The sequence below is a fragment of the Monomorium pharaonis genome, chromosome 3 (assembly GCF_013373865.1).
Source record: "Monomorium pharaonis isolate MP-MQ-018 chromosome 3, ASM1337386v2, whole genome shotgun sequence".
Lineage (NCBI taxonomy): Eukaryota > Metazoa > Arthropoda > Insecta > Hymenoptera > Formicidae > Monomorium > Monomorium pharaonis.
Window position 1 is genome coordinate 20142060 of NC_050469.1, and position 13043 is coordinate 20155102.

Below are 13043 nucleotides of genomic sequence, written 5' to 3' on the forward strand. Positions count from 1 at the left end.
TTAATGAGCAATGCTTAATTAACTTTCCATTATTGCTGTTATTTTAAAGAAATTTAATTTACACATCAGAGATTTATTTTAATAACACAAATATATATAAATGTATTTTTGATCAAGTATGTCTGAAAAAAAGAGGAAGAAAGAGAGAAAAATACTTGAAAATTATTATGTGCATGCGTACGTGCGTGCATGCGTGTGTGTGTCTCTCTGTGTGTGTGTGTAGTGTGCGTGCGCGCGCGCGCACGTGTGTATATGTATGAGTACATACATACAATTTAGGATAAATAAATATAAATATAAATAATGATAGGATAAATATTATAAATGAAAATATAATATGCTTGTCGTCTAGATTATAGACCTAATAATCAGTTTAAAATTGTGAAGTTTAGAAATTTTATACACGCACACACACATTTCCTTATAATTTTGTTATTATTATTGCAGATTTATGATCGTTTTAGTCATTATATTATTAATATAAAAAAAGAAATGTGAATTGTAAATAATTATTATAAAAAAATTATGTGTAATGCAGTTCTTATTTAAATTTTTTTATATTTAATCGCCAAAAGATAATCTTATTCTTCGCTGGCGCACGCGTGCGCATGTCAACGGGTCAATGTATTTCAACTTAACGCAATTACCTGATGATGGCAAAATTTTATGGTAAGAAAAAAAATCTGACCGGCCTATTTTAGGTCTATCCAAGGTGCACTGCCTTGAGATCTCGTGTCACTCTTCACAGTGGACCCTCTCCATTAGAATTTCCAATAAAGCTGTTGCAGGTGTAAAAAACGTATCAAGACCCCTATGAATCATGTGTCGCAAAGCGGAGCCGCCAAGACACGTGTATCTGTAATGCTTTCTGTTAGTAATTCGCGGGATGGTTTATGCACCCGTTCGTCTGTTCCCTCTACTTCTCGTTCTACCCCGCTATAATCTACCATCCCATCATCTATCCAATGTCGACGGTTTGATGACTTCGCCAAAGCAATTATTATTATCATTGAAATTAAGTTTCAATCGTATATATAAAGAATGATTCAAGTCATCTGTAAATATTCAACCTCCGGCCAATTGCGAATCAATGGTATGACGTCATAAATAAATAATAAATTGAAGGGAGAGAGAGAGGGAGAGAAAGAGAGAGAGAGAGAGAGAGAGAGAGAGAGAGAGAGAGAGAATTCTAGTTAGCAATTCTAGTTGAGTGATATAATCACTGCGTTACTTTATATCAATGTGACGCATTGGTTTATTGAGGCTTTCCGTGTGGAAGACCTTTCCGTCGGAGAGCCCTATAATCAGTATCATCATCCATTTGACATGTACGAATTTTACAGATCACCATCAAATTAATTATAACTATCACGTTAAGATTGGATTTTCCGAAGTATTGTAACCGGTTTAAAAGTAGTTTTGAGTTAATGCGCTATATGAACTGATAAGTCGTTGTACTTCTAATATAGAGAGATGTAAATTATATCTTTAATTTTCATATAAACTAAAAAATGTTAAGAAATAATTGTTCATGGTTAGAGATTAGATTAATAAAAAAGTAATAGAAATTTTCGCTATTTTTAAAATGATCATTGTAAAAATGTGTTTAATACTAATTAAATTATAATTGATAAATTACATATTTCTATAGTTTCAAACTTTATGTTTTACGAATATAGTGTTTTATCAAATACTCAAATATTTTTATTACTTTTGGATCAATAACATAATAATGATAATATTTTAAAATAAAATATACCTATGCAATGCTATATAACTGTACACACACATTTATATGTGTGTGTAATATGTATTGTATAACTTGTATATATAATTATTTATTACATTAAAAATTATATTTATTTTATTATAAACATATAATATAACTAAAAATATCTTGTTTTTGTAAATTAAAACAAATAACATAATTGTGCTATTTATATGTTATAAATAATTAATATAAACTTACAAAATTTATATATTTATTTACACTAAAAAAATAACTATTTAAATTATTAAAGCATTTTTGAATATAATTAATTTATTTTGGATATTTAAATATTTTGGGTAATATATGTATGCCTGAAATCTCCTATTAAAAGTATGTAACAGGTTATGAATTTACGAATGAAATAAAATGCAAAATATTTTGTAACATTTTTCCAGAAAAAAAGTACACTTTTTATAAATTAAGATCTGTATGAAAATGTAAATAAATTTAGAATAAAGATTTTAATTATATACGTATATTTTTATATTATGTTAAACTTCCGCACTGCACGCAAAAACAAATTTTACGCAAGAGGATTGGCAGAGAAAAAAATATATTCAATTCGAGGTTCACAGCTAAGACGCGTTGCACAAAAACCAATACGTATCCGCGTGCCGGCCATGATGGATTGTTGGAGCTATGGGAAACTATCTGTCAAGCACAATATCGACCCTCGCCCTCTCTGTCCAACCCCTGCAAACTCAGGGTTCACTCTCGTTGCCGCCGTCCCTCCTGGGGGTGCGTTCTGCAATGTAGGTTTACCTACACATTGCCATACAAACCTTTCTCAGCCCCCTGTTTCCATCCTCTTCCCCTTCTTTTTCCGTTTTTGCCTAAATCTTCGACCATTTCGCGAACAACCTATCTCCTCTTTCATAGATTTTATTTGCCTGAAGATGCCTGAAGAATAACTTAATATATGCACATATATATATATTTTATTTTTATTCTGCTTTATACATATGTCTTTTTACATGAAGATACAAGTGATTAGTTACTAAAATATTAACAAAAATATATGATGTCTTAAAGTAATAGTTAAATATATTATAATTTTCTAATATACAAATCTTAAAAAAATACTGTCTTTACATTTTTAACTCTTACAGAATATGAATACCTTATATATCTTATATACATAAAATTAATATATAATATGTATGTTTATATACATTTTTTTATTCTAGATACAAGAGATGCATGTTTAATATTTTTATTTAATTATAATATTATCAATAAACATTACGATCACAATATTTATAATTAATTACATTTATTTTAGATTTGTCGGAGGTAAAAAAGATACATAATTTATAAGTATTTATATAATATTGTATCAATTATAATTATAATTTCTTAAAATAATTGTAAAATAAATAGTATAAATAAAAAATAATTATTTTTATATTTTAAACAGGATCTTAATTCTCTTTTTAGCATTTTTTTAAGTTACAAAATAATTTATGTTTGATAGATTAATTTTTTTACCTTAATAAATCGAGCAATAAATAAATAAAAAATTATTAATGTAATCTTTTACATTTATATTGTGTCACAAAAATAAATTAATGAATTATAATGAATTAATAAATTTATTTGAGTCCAGTGTCAATGTAAAACGTAAACGTCAATATAAACGATAAATATAGAAGAATAATAATGTTAACTTAACTTTATAATAAAATGTTTAATATAATATGTGTTTTTTTATTTTTTTACCTGTAAAGTATTATAAATAAATAATTAAGTATAAAAATGCAAAATATAAAAAAAAAGACACCAAATTTGAAACACCACTTTGTTTTTGGACAACATTTCTTAAATAATGATTAGAAACTCTTTTAAAAACACAAATTTAAATTTGAAAGTATCTTCTATCTATGAAATAATATAGCAATTTTTATAATACTGTTTCATATTTTTTAAATAATTAATGTTTTCATATCAAAAAGCACATCTGACGAAATAGGTGCCTAATTTGGAATCCGTATACAATCGAAATATTAATTTTGTATTTTATTGACTTATATATCTTACCTAAATTATGTAGTTCTACAGATTCTATGTTATTCTATTAGGTTCGCCTAAGAAGCATATTTTTTAATAGGCATGCTTTTTCGACTCGTCTATTGTCTCTTTATGTAAATTGTGAAATCTTGTCTTGAAACATTTAAGTTATTATATATGTATATAGATTATATATTAAAGTTACGGTCGCGGCCTAGCTATACTACAGTCACGCGTAACAGTTGTTATCATTAGACTTCTGATCTCACAGAGTGTTCCAATTTACGCACACATAGCAACTTTAAGTTTAAAACTGTACTACAAAATATACATAAGAGAGAAAAATAAAAAGAAACATTTTTAGGAACTTAAAAACATGTGAAATGATGTTATCGATAATACATTCACTATTGTTTAAATTGTGCAATTTGCAAAAGAAAATCGTGCAAATAAAACTCTTGCTTTTGTCGAATTTATTTTTAGCAGATTTTATATAGAGAAGGGCATGGTTGTATAAAATATTGGTTCTTATTTCTTTAATTAACCAAGTGAATCATGTTTTTATCGGTATTCATACGGTGCGATGTTTAGTTTATAAGAAATAAGGGGGTTCCAATTTAGGAAATTGTTGCAAATTTGGTATCTTTTTTCTATTAATTGTAAGTATAAAATTACTTCAATTCCTTTGTCTACAATTTTTTAAGCTATGAAACATAAAAAGATATAAAAAGTATCTGGCACAAATGTCTTAAAGAATATATAAGATGTAATATTAATATTTATATTCTTTGAAGGTCTTAAATGTTCTGTCATAAGTTTTATTGTTTATTCTTGATGATATTACCTAAAATTTTAATTTATGTGTTGTATTTATCAGAATTAAATTATTAAGCATAAACTATTTTATACAATTTAAAGAATACTAGAAAAAGTATAAAAATTATATTGTATTAAAATTTTATACATTTATATTGAATAAACGTATAAAAATTTTATTACATTATTTTATTAAAATGTTTAAATATTATCTTTGGTTATTTGAAGTTTAATTTACAATTATTCAGCCGTTTAAATATATATTTAATTTGGTAGAGAAATAAACTTCAATTAAAATTATATGTAATAAATTAAAATATATATAGTGTTTTACACAATAAAATTGTAGAATTTGAGAAATTTTTATATTTATAACTTCTCAGTCAGAAAATATTAGTAAATTTTATATACACAAATATTAATAAATTTTAATAATTAATTCTATTAATAATATAATAAATTTATTTATAATAAATTTTATAAAATTTTTTGTAACTATTTTTTACATTTTGATTAAATTACTGAAATTGATTTATTTGTTTATTTTTATTTATGAATTTATTTGTATTACTTAATTTAATAACTCTTTTTTATAACGTAACACATAAAAGTCACATTACAAAAGTTTTCTTTTATTATTAGACTATAAAATCTATACTGTCAACTTATAGCCGATGAAACTTAATGTCCACACTCACTTGTAATGTCTCATTATTTATTTTTTTAAAACACTGTATGTTAAAATTGAAGAAAAAAAATTTTTGCATTAAAAAACACTAAAAACGTTAAAAAATAAGAATAAAAGAAGAACACTCATTCACGCACGCTTATGCTTTCAACCATCTTGTTTCGTGTGAACAGCGCAGCTGCATACCTATCCTCCCCACTCTATCTAGTCATCCCCTAAATTCTAACGTTCTAAGCTTGTCAAATGGCTTCAAGTTAACACTGCTTATAACACGCTGTATAAATATACACAAATGCTTTCTTTTATAATTATGTGTATGATATAAACATTTTTTACAAATTTATTATGGAAGACTGTGAAAATAATAAAAGATAATATTTAAATTGTATAAGTTGTAAGTTTAATAAATGGTACTTACATTTATAAATGTAAGTTTTAATTTTTAATTTTCTTTCCTGTTTCGTAGACACAAAACAATGTGTATGTGTTCTCTCTCTCTCTCTCTCTCTCTCTCTCTCTCTGTCCCTCTCTTGCTCTTTAAACACACAGACACAAGCTTTATACATATATATGTATATATAAAGTTTTATATGTGTGTATATATTTATATATGTATGCCATTGCATAATTATTGTTGTGTGCAATATTAGAATATGTAGTCAAAGAAAGATATTATTCAATATAAAATGTTGTAAACAACTATGTAAATAATTATTACATAAACAACTATGTAAATAATTATTATTACAAATTAATTTTACTTTATATGTATCCTTATGAAATGTTAATAAAGTTAACTTAGAAAAAAATACAAATCTAGAAAATGTTAACAATGTTTTGACTAACAACATGTGCATACGTGCGTGAGTGCGTGCGTGAGTGCGTGCGTGAGTGCGTGCGCGTGTGAGTATGAATACTATCATTAATCAGATTGTATATGAATTTTGCTATGTATGTCAAAATATTTTTGGATGACGTTGCAATATTCATGGGCAAAATCTACTATCGAAACGCAAAGTTAGGAAAAGAATGTTCAGAAGAAAATGCGATGTGAACGGCCGAGCTTTCGTGTACCTGAGCTATAGGATGCTCGTTGTTTAGCTCGGCCATAAATCATAGTGGTTGCAAGGTCAGCTGCCCCGATCTCGGCCGTGGCGGCATTCTCTCTTTACAAACCAGCGTGAAGGACCAACTTTGTCCTGAGTTTGCTATAAGTTTGTTTCTTAAAACTATTTCGATTAATTTTAAAACGCCGATGTAGGTCTGATCTGAATGACGAGGCTAGGTAGATTAACATTCATCACATACACTTGTTAAGTTGTATATGTATATTTGCATTAAGTTTAATTAATATGCAAATAATTATAATTATCATTATAATATTAATTTTAATATCAATGTGCAAGATATTTAAAAATAATTAGATCATCCAAAAATATATCGACGTTTCTTAATTTTTTTCTTTACATTTCTTAATATCTTAATGATGGAAAGTATTAAAATTTCAGTATTAATGTTTTAATAACAAATACTACTTATTAAAGAATATAAATAAAAATTAATTAAAAATTTCACTTTTTGAAATATTTTCTAACAAACTTTACTCTCTGCAATATCTTTTGATGTTGTAGAACAATTGTAAATGGTATCAAAATCAGCAAATGAATACTGTCTTGCCATTGTATTTTCGTAATCATAAGTATTTTGAAAATTATTTAAATAATGCATTGGTGACATATTTTGATGATTATGTAAATGCAATTGTTGTTTGTAATATTGTTGTTGCGATTGTAATTGCACCTGTTCCTCTGGATTCAGTAAGTCTTGTCTTCCGTGACACATTATTTGGGTATTGGATTTTGGCATGACTGGTTCCGATGTTGTTGATGTGGTTGTGGTTAAGGAAGAGTCTTTTGATAACAAACTTTTTTCCTTTTTCTTCTTCATTCGTCGATTTTGAAACCAAATCTTAATTTGACGCTCAGTCAAAGCAATCTTCGTAGATAGTTCTTGACGTTGATTTCTTCCAATATATGGACATAAATGAAATTCTTTTTCCAGTTCCAATGTTTGGAATTTTGAATAGGTTTCTCTCTTGCGTTTGATTCCATCCTTTTGATTAGCTGTAATCAATAATTTTCTTATTAATAAACGATACATTATAATACATTAAAAGTTAATTTAGTAAATTTAAGAATTTACAGATTTTCTATTTATTTGATAAAACCATTATAACAATTAATACAATTAAATATGTATTATTTTTTATTACATAATGTATACCATCATGTATAGTTAATTATTTGTTAACATAACATGTAACTGTATATGAAATTAATTTGCAGGCGGCGAATTCTAGATTCGATCCTGATTATTTCATATATATCTTAATTTTATATAAAATAAATGGCTAACTAAAAACTGTCAGATATAATTACTTGTTAAAAATATTATAAATAATGTTAAATTATATGTGTGAAGTATTTATTAGTTAGCTATAAAAGATATAATGTGAATAAAAATGTCACATGTTTATTTGAATAATTCTTTAATTACTATTATATATATGTACATATACGTAATTCTACTATGATATATTAATTAAAATAACTAACCTTCCATCTTGTGAAGCCAATCTACAGTTATTTTATGTGCATAATGGACGTTGGAAGATTGACGTTTTGTAGTGCTACTTTCGTCAGACATTTTAATATACTTCTTTTGTTTTATGTTGTTTAAATTATAATTATTATAATTATTATTATTACTAATATTATTATTATTATTACTAATATAGTTACACATATTGTTACGCGATTGTTGTTGTATATCAAATATGGCTTGTTGCTTTGGTTTGTTCTGTTCACATTGCGTTGAAATATTGGACGGGCCAGGTTGAAGTAAAGCGTAACAATGCGATTGCACAATATATTCTTCGGTAGGTACGTAATTTTGCGATTGCACAGTGTGTTCTCCGGTGTGTGTGTAATTTTGCGATTGCACAATATGTTGTTCAGTGCGTGTATAATTTTTGTAATATTTATTGTATTCTTGTGATTGATATTGACTTGTGGGTGGATTCAATTGGTCCAAAATTTCCTGACATTCCTTCAGTTTAGTACAGTTTTCAGAAGAAAATAAATTATGCGAAACAATCGGACTGTTTGGTGCTGTTTGTTCTAGGTAAAGGATCATATCTGCGCTTTTGTGTAAACAGGTATATGCTGAATAATTTTGTTTCGCTATTTTCGTGCCATTTTGTAGAGCATCCTTCAATAAACTGGATTGAATTGAAGACATGTTGTATTTCTCAGGTAGCCGCGCCATCGAACATTCTAACGGGTAGCTTGATGATATATTCATTTGGCTACTCTGACAGTTATTTGGCCTCATATCCATATTACTATGATTCCATATCATATTATTACAAACTTATGTTTAGTTTATTATCACACACAGTCACTTCAAATAACTATATACAAATTGATTACATTATTGCGCGGTCAATCAACTGGCTATAAATTTACGTAAAATGTCGAATTTTCGCACTCGTATACGAATATAAGACATCACAACTCAACATAGCAGAACGTTCTTGATCGTTTCTGAGTATGAAATCAGAGCTTACAGTTGTAAGGCTAACGAAGTTACTGTGCTGTGAATTCCACATAGACTGCTTTTCCAATATTCTTCAAGGGTATCTTTTGGTATAATGGGAAGAGGGGGAAGAGAGGGAAGGGGAAAGCTTTCCTATTGAAAATCCTAACAGAGTTATTGGCACAGTATGTGACCAGAGGTCTTCGGAAAAGTGGAGGGGATGTGCCCTTAGCGAAATTTTCTATAGGCGCCTTTTGCTAAACCGAGGTACCGCAGGGGGGGCTCTGTCTTTGTCAGCTGCTCTCCATTCACTCTAAGGCCACCCCCGATATACATTCGATTTTTGATCTGCTGTTCGTGCCGCAGTCCCCTCCCACTATTAACACTACTGGCACAAACCCCATGCGATTTTCCCCCTTCTCTTTTCAACCCGACCTCACACAATACGCACCACCATGTGTACGTTACTACGGGGTATCTTTGCTACAAAATTGTTGACCATTTAATTCCTAATATAAATTTATTTGTAAAAGCAATATATTAAAACTATCATAATAAATTTAATTACGCAAGTTAAAGGAAAAATAAATGTTATTTTATTTGTTATTATTACAATTAATTAAGAACAGCAATGAGATATATTAATAATTATATAAAATATGACAACAATGCAATAAAAAACGATAAAACGTATATAATTTAAGAATAACGGAAGTTAATTTCTTTAAAAATTGATTAATGATTAATGGTTTTAAGTTCTTTTCTTTATTTTTTTTCTATTTAATGAATTCTAAAAAACATTAAACTTTTTTTTCAATTTTTATACTTTGTAATTTATTAAATTTTGTTTTTTAAGGAAAGATAAATAAAAACAAATAATGGAAAATTAAAATAATAAATTCCTTCTCAAGCGTCTTTTTTTCCTTCCTAATTTTTTTTTTTTAAATCTGGCTGATTACTTTTGTTATTAGTTTCTTATTAAGTAAGAATAGAATTAAATAAAAGTATATGTTTCTATTTATTGTGTGTATGTGTGTGTGTGTGTGTGTGTGTGTGTGTGTGTGTGTGTGTGTGTGTGTGTGTGTGTGTGTGTGGCTGGCGTATTAATTGGACAAAGTCGCAGAATAATCCATTCTCTTAGTACTACCAGTAAACATATTTACACGGTAATTTCCGTCGGGTAACTAACTGTTATCGATCACAAAAGAGAGCTAAGAGATGATCTTAAGTGAGACATAGTGATTAAACATGATGGACAAGGCGTCAACGATAGAGAGAGCTAGGGTTAAAAGAAAACAATTATCCTTAACAGAAGATAATTGACGGCCTTGCGGACAAACTATTAATAGTAAAACACGACCAAAAAAATGATTGATAGATGGGTTCAAAATGGTGACCAATCCTACGGGCGGAGATTCTAAACGGCTGATCGGGCCGATTCAAACGGACACGCGTCTGCATGCGTGCACACGCGCGCGCATACACACACACACGCGCGCGCGCGCGCGTGCGCATGTATATTCACGCGTGCGTAGCCAAATTTAGGTATATATGGTGAATCAAACGATGTTAGAAGAATGCTTCCACGCTCTCACGCGTGTGGATGTGAAATGCATTTTATGTTAGCTGACTGGCATGATAGCAATAAATAATAATCCTCGACGGGCGATACTTGTGGGAAGGGTCGAGGGTTCCGGAGTTGGGAGCATTTCGTTAATGATTTTTGCTACTGACTTTATTTGCGCAGGGTTGTATCGTTAACGTACAATATTACACTCTGGAAAAGAAATTTCTTTTGCGTTCTAAAAATTAAAAAAAAGCCTAATTATGCACACCGCATGTTAATAATTATTTAACTTCTCTCAATAGTTTTAAACAACTGCAATTATTTATTCTTTTGTTTATACGAGTGTATATTTAATTCTACATTTTTTTATTTTAGAAAAGATTACTTACTATGTCGTTTTACTACTGTACGGTGACATTTGTTTATGATTAATAAGTCATTAAGTTAACTAATAAAAGATTGTAAGTAATGTTTAGATTAAAATATTTTTAAAAAATTTGTTTTACAATTTTTTTAAATAATAACATTAAATTGTAATTAGTGTTATATAGTATATGTTTTTCTTTAATTCAACAAAAAATGTCTTTAATTTTTTTCAAATACTTTTTAAGCAAAATAATAGAAAACACAATGTCTTTGAAGTTTTGTTTTAGTAAATACACATAGAATCTAGAATAAAATTGAAAGAGAGACAGAGAGAGAGAGAGAGAGAGAGAGAGAGAGAGAGAGAGAGAGAGAGAGAGAGAGAGAGAGAGAAAGAGAAAGAGAAAAAGAAAGAGAAAGAAAAAGAGAAAGAAAAAGAGAAAGAGAAAGAAAAAGAGAGGGTCACTATTTTCATGAAATTTTTAAATAGCAATAAATTATAGAGTTGTTTCTAAGAAAAACAACTGTAACTGAGTAGAAGAATGAATACATTGAAATATTGCTGCAACTTTCACTTTTTTCCAACAATTAAACAAAGAAGAATGCTATTTTTCAGTCAAGACTGATATAGTGTCTCATATTTTTGTGTGAACTTTTACAATTTGTAGTTTATGCACTTTTATTTTTTTCTACCGTCTTGTCATCTATGTACAAGTCTGCAAGTAATTAAATTGATAAGTTATAAAATAGGCACGCTACTAATAATAAATTATAAGAATCTAGTGAAAAGTTATATGATTTGAAATGGACCACTTTTTAATCTTTAAATCGCTATATGTTACAAAAATATTACGTACAAAAATTTAATTTACGGAAACCGTACAAAATATGAAATATATATTAGACATACAAAATACATTTATATTTAATAATTAGTCAATGTAGCAGATTGTGTAGGTTCACGTTGTTAAAACGACGTAACATCTCATAGAGTAACATATGTGCCCATATAATCCCTATTCTGTGCCATGTGAGCGAAACTCGAAATAAAGAATTTTCGCAAAACCAGAGAGGGAGAGAAAAGAGAGAGGGAAATAAGGAGAGAGAAAGATATTTATAGCCATTTGGGAAAATTGGAAGAATCGAAATGAAGCCAGACGGTATCCATTGTTACTACATTTTATGAAAAGCAATTATTTTGTTATTTAGAGTATTTTATTAAAATTAAATGTATATATCTTAAGAAAAACATTAATAGAGTTAAATAACTTTATTTAATAATATTAAATCTAATTTCTTTATTATAAACCTTTAATTACGTTAGAAAAAAGACAGTATTTTACATACTTCTTCGTGTATAATTTTCCTTCCTTCGACTAGTAACTTCTAAAAAGTTGAATGATAGACCATGCTGAAATATGTTGGGACAGAACGTGCCTTTTCAGGCAAAAAATAGAAACTTTCCAATAGTTGCCCAACCTTGAACGTTCTTCGTAATTTTACGCAAAGGATGCCGAAAAATCTAGGAAGAAATATGTCTTTGTGTCTTCTGCTCTGTTATTCACACAGTTCTCCAAGAAAAATCTCGGAAATAGCAAAGAATACCTGATAAAATTATTTTGTCAAAAATGTTCAAAGTGTTATGACAAGAAATAATTAAAAATAATTCTATTGTTAAATTATATATAAATAAATTGTAAGAATTTGGTGATATTTGTTTTTTACGAAATGTTTAGTCAAGGCGTAAAAAAACATCAAATCAAGTGTGTAAGAACAGGATAATACAGATATTTTATGAAATATCTATACATATAGTTACATAATATATTTTCTATTATATATTTTGAAAAGCTATTTTTTATAAAAAATGATTTATTTTATAGCAATAAGTTTTTGTTACTTAATTCTTACAATATTATATACATATGTATGTTTTTTGAAAGTATCACACATTTTAATGTAGAAGAAATATAAAGATCTCAGGTTATCATGAGCATAAATTTTATGGCTCAAGAATACTTAGGACTTATTTTTTGTTTATCACAAAAAACGAGAAAACAAAATTATACCTCATAAAGTATTGAAAATGCAAATTATAAGCGCCTAATTTTTCAGATTTTACAGCGTACACTTGTATCGCTTAGTTCATTTCTACTAATGGAGATTAACTTTAATCTTGGTTTAACTTGCGTTTTATCTTTTTCTAATTTTTGAGATTAGAATAAGATAACAAG

The 13043-nt window shown here is 27.9% G+C and overlaps 1 long non-coding RNA gene across 2 annotated transcripts in view; it reads right to left on the reverse strand.

Moving 5' to 3' along the window:
• Positions 1–3472: 3472 nt before the first annotated feature.
• Positions 3473–13043, reverse strand: part of LOC105830123 — a 90461-nt gene continuing 80890 nt past the window's right edge. The window contains exons 1-3 of one of the 2 annotated variants that reach the window (XR_004962557.1): positions 7898–9391; positions 7083–7405; positions 3473–4622 (exon numbers count right to left, since the gene is read on the reverse strand). This is a non-coding gene — a long non-coding RNA (retinal homeobox protein Rax). Of the gene's footprint in view, positions 4623–6835; positions 7406–7897 lie in introns of those variants that run through there. The other variant, XR_004962556.1, reaches the window with a different exon arrangement.